This window comes from Maylandia zebra, linkage group LG14 (genome assembly GCF_041146795.1).
Source record: "Maylandia zebra isolate NMK-2024a linkage group LG14, Mzebra_GT3a, whole genome shotgun sequence".
NCBI classification, from domain to species: Eukaryota; Metazoa; Chordata; class Actinopteri; order Cichliformes; family Cichlidae; genus Maylandia; species Maylandia zebra.
Window position 1 is genome coordinate 40582901 of NC_135180.1, and position 5503 is coordinate 40588403.

The following is a 5503-nucleotide window of genomic DNA, read 5'->3' on the forward strand; positions in this document are numbered from 1 at the left end:
GTCTGTCTGTCTGTCTGTCTGTCACACACACACACACACACACACACACACACACACACACACACACAGAAGCTGGTCAAGTGCTGTGCAACTGGGATTGCACCTGTCGTCCACAGGAGGGCGCCTAGCTGGGAAGTCCAGTACATTCCATATTAAAGTTGTTGCAAGTGCATTTTTTGTGTAAAAGACAGACACACACACACACACACACACACACACACACACACAGTAAGGTCTGAAGTGCAAAATTTGAATTACATTCCTTTGTATCTCTCCCTCTCTCTCTCTCTCTCTCTCTCTCTCTCTCTGTCTCTCTCTCTCTCTCTCTGTCAACACACACACACACACACACACACTCACACACACCAAAGCACACAGACAGAAGCTGGTCACAACTGCTGTGCAACTGGGATTGAACCAGGGGGGCTCCCTCTGCTGGCTCAATGCGGTACAAAGTGTCAGAAGCTGTTAGATATCTGCTTTTGACAATCAATTGCACCTGTCATCCACAGGAGGGCGCCTAGCCGGGAAGTCCAGTACATTCCATATTAAAGTTGTTGCAAGTGCATTTTTTGTGTAAAAGACAGACACACACACACACACACACACTGTAAGGTCTGAAGTGCAAAATTTGAATTACATTCCTTTGTATCTCTCCCTCTCTCTCTCTCTCTCTCTCTCTCTCTGTCTCTCTCTCTCTCTGTCAACACACACACACACACACACACACACACACACACACACACACACACACACACACACACACAGTAAGGTCTGAAGTGCAAAATTTGAATTACATTCCTTTGTATCTCTCCCTCTCTCTCTCTCTCTCTCTCTGTCTCTCTGTCAACACACACACACACACACACACGCACACACACACGCTCAATGGAGTATAAAATAAAGACCGGGGCAGTTCTCTCACTGGAGTCTCTTAGAGTGGAGGCTGCCCTTGCTAGCAAGAAGTTCTGTGTGTTTCTCTTCTCTGAGTCTTTACTGAAGAAGTGTTTTATAACATTTTCCTTAACAACTGACATGTGTTTTTTGTGTAAAAGAGAGAGAGACACACACACACACACACACACTCACACTCAGCGGCTCAGAGATGAGGGAAAAACAACAGAAATCAGGATAGATTTTAATGTCAGGAGATGCCCTGTGATGCTGGGGCCATTGTGTAAGATTGGAATGTGTACCAGTGGCTGGTGGGTGGTCCTTGAAGGTCCCGGGAGGAGGCGGCGAGGAGGCAGCGGGTGGCTGGGCTTGAGCTGTGGATCAGGGACGTCATTTATTCTGCGTGGTGCTGCGTGTGCCCTGTGCAGCTTGGATGTCTGCCGCTGACGCTCTGTGGTTCCTGTTCTGCTGATCTCCTGGTCCACACACGGCTTCAGGGTGTACTGTACAAGGGAAGAAGAAATGCATCATTGGTTACCAAAATAAAACAGTGTCTTTCTGCCTGTGTCATTCTGTTTGGTTTCTTTGAGCGTTTGTTTCTTAAATACACAGCAAGTGTCACTCTCTCTCTCTCTCTGTCACACACACACACACACACACACACACACACACACACACACACACACACACACACACACACACACACACACACACTGTGAGGTCTGCAGTTCAAAATTTGAATCTCAGAGCTTGGTGTTTTTGTCTCCCTCCAGTGGACAAATGCAGGTATGATGAGGGTTGGTTAGGTTAGGGGGTAATAGCCAGAGCTTGACGGAATAAAATGGAATAACTGGGAAAGTAAGTGTCGTAGAGGGATGAAAGTGGTGTCTACGGGGGGGTTTCGGGGTGCTCCGGACACCCTGGTGAAGACCCCATGTCGATAGCACCAACGGTTCTGGACTTGGTGTAAATGGGTCCAAATTTGACGGAATAAAAAGGTCAAAGTGGCAGATAGGAGTGTCCGATCGGGCCGATTCCACCACCACTGTACTCAGCAGGCCCTGCCGGGTCGTTCGACACGCAGCATGGCAGGGATCGGTGACATAACATGTAGCAGTTTCCCTTCACAGAAGCGTCTGCAGCAGGTGGGTGGAGGAGGAGGCAGCAGAACCAGGCCTTTGGAGCACTGTGTCATCTCCTGGTCCTGATGCTTTGAATCTCCCTCTCTGTCTGTCTGTCTGTCTGTCTGTCACACACACACACACACACACAGAAGCTGGTCAAGTGCTGTGCAACTGGGATTGCACCTGTCGTCCACAGGAGGGCGCCTAGCTGGGAAGTCCAGTACATTCCATATTAAAGTTGTTGCAAGTGCATTTTTTGTGTAAAAGACAGACACACACACACACACACACACACACACACACACACACACAGTAAGGTCTGAAGTGCAAAATTTGAATTACATTCCTTTGTATCTCTCCCTCTCTCTCTCTCTCTCTCTCTCTCTCTCTCTCTGTCTCTCTCTCTCTCTCTCTGTCAACACACACACACACACACACACTCACACACACCAAAGCACACAGACAGAAGCTGGTCACAACTGCTGTGCAACTGGGATTGAACCAGGGGGGCTCCCTCTGCTGGCTCAATGCGGTACAAAGTGTCAGAAGCTGTTAGATATCTGCTTTTGACAATCAATTGCACCTGTCATCCACAGGAGGGCGCCTAGCTGGGAAGTCCAGTACATTCCATATTAAAGTTGTTGCAAGTGCATTTTTTGTGTAAAAGACAGACACACACACACACACACACACACACACACACACTGTAAGGTCTGAAGTGCAAAATTTGAATTACATTCCTTTGTATCTCTCCCTCTCTCTCTCTCTCTCTCTCTCTGTCTCTCTCTCTCTCTCTCTCTCTCTGTCAACACACACACACACACACACACACACACACACACACACACACACACACACACACACACACACACACACACTGTAAGGTCTGAAGTGCAAAATTTGAATTACATTCCTTTGTATCTCTCCCTCTCTCTCTCTCTCTCTGTCTCTCTCTCTCTCTCTCTGTCAACACACACACACACACACACACACGCACACACACACGCTCAATGGAGTATAAAATAAAGACCGGGGCAGTTCTCTCACTGGAGTCTCTTAGAGTGGAGGCTGCCCTTGCTAGCAAGAAGTTCTGTGTGTTTCTCTTCTCTGAGTCTTTACTGAAGAAGTGTTTTATAACATTTTCCTTAACAACTGACATGTGTTTTTTGTGTAAAAGAGAGAGAGACACACACACACACACACACACACACACACACACACACACACACTCACACTCAGCGGCTCAGAGATGAGGGAAAAACAACAGAAATCAGGATAGATTTTAATGTCAGGAGATGCCCTGTGATGCTGGGGCCATTGTGTAAGATTGGAATGTGTACCAGTGGCTGGTGGGTGGTCCTTGAAGGTCCCAGGAGGAGGCGGCGAGGAGGCAGCGGGTGGCTGGGCTTCGGCCTTGGCCCAGGAACGTCATTTATTCTGCGTGGTGCCGCGTGTGCCCTGTGCAGCTTCGATGTGTGCGGCTGACGCTCTGTGGTTCCTGTTCCTGTCATAAAAGGCCCTGTACAAGGGGATAAGAAATGCATCATTGGTTACCAAAATAAAACAGTGTCTTTCTGCCTGTGTCATTCTGTTTGGTTTCTTTGAGCGTTTGTTTCTTAAATACACAGCAAGTGTCACTCTCTCTCTCTCTCTCTCTGTCACACACACACACACACACACACACCAAAGCACACACACCAAAGCGCGCACACACACACACACACACACCAAAGCGCGCGCGCACACACACACACACACACACACACACACACACAGACACAGACACTGTGAGGTTTGCAGTGCAAAATTTGAATTTTAGTGCATGGTGATTTGTCTCCCTCCAGTGGCCCACGGCAGGTATGATGAGGCTTAAATGATAGGTTATGGGGAAAAAGCCAGGAGAGGATGGGACAAAAGTGGAATAACTGAAAAAGTAAGAGGTGTAGAGGGCTGATGTTGGTGTCTAGGTGGGGGTTTTGGTGGGTGCCGGACGCTGTGGCGAAGAGGCCACGCCGATGGCTTCTTCGGTTCTGGAGATATGGCGAATCGGACCAAAAAGGATGGGACAAAACGGTCCCAGTCGGAGAAAGGAAGGTGCAGAGGGCCTGGGTCCACCACCACTGTACTCAGCAGGCCCTGCCGGGTCGTTCGACACGCAGCATGGCAGGGATCGGTGACATAACATGTAGCAGTTTCCCTTCACAGAAGCGTCTGCAGCAGGTGGGTGGAGGAGGAGGCAGCAGAACCAGGCCTTTGGAGCACTGTGTCATCTCCTGGTCCTGATGCTTTGAATCTCCCTCTCTGTCTGTCTGTCTGTCTGTCTGTCACACACACACACACACACACACACACACACACACACACACACACACACACACACACACACACACAGAAGCTGGTCAAGTGCTGTGCAACTGGGATTGCACCTGTCGTCCACAGGAGGGCGCCTAGCTGGGAAGTCCAGTACATTCCATATTAAAGTTGTTGCAAGTGCATTTTTTGTGTAAAAGACAGACACACACACACACACACACACACACACACACACACAGTAAGGTCTGAAGTGCAAAATTTGAATTACATTCCTTTGTATCTCTCCCTCTCTCTCTCTCTCTCTCTCTCTCTGTCTCTCTCTCTCTCTCTCTGTCAACACACACACACACACACACACTCACACACACCAAAGCACACAGACAGAAGCTGGTCACAACTGCTGTGCAACTGGGATTGAACCAGGGGGGCTCCCTCTGCTGGCTCAATGCGGTACAAAGTGTCAGAAGCTGTTAGATATCTGCTTTTGACAATCAATTGCACCTGTCATCCACAGGAGGGCGCCTAGCTGGGAAGTCCAGTACATTCCATATTAAAGTTGTTGCAAGTGCATTTTTTGTGTAAAAGACAGACACACACACACACACACACACACACACACACTGTAAGGTCTGAAGTGCAAAATTTGAATTACATTCCTTTGTATCTCTCCCTCTCTCTCTCTCTCTCTCTCTCTCTCTGTCTCTCTCTCTCTCTCTCTCTCTCTGTCAACACACACACACACACACACACACACACACACACACACACACACACACACACACACACTGTAAGGTCTGAAGTGCAAAATTTGAATTACATTCCTTTGTATCTCTCCCTCTCTCTCTCTCTCTCTGTCTCTCTCTCTCTCTCTCTGTCAACACACACACACACACACACACGCACACACACACGCTCAATGGAGTATAAAATAAAGACCGGGGCAGTTCTCTCACTGGAGTCTCTTAGAGTGGAGGCTGCCCTTGCTAGCAAGAAGTTCTGTGTGTTTCTCTTCTCTGAGTCTTTACTGAAGAAGTGTTTTATAACATTTTCCTTAACAACTGACATGTGTTTTTTGTGTAAAAGAGAGAGACACACACACACACACACACACACACACACACACACACACACACACACACACACACACACACTCACACTCAGCGGCTCAGAGA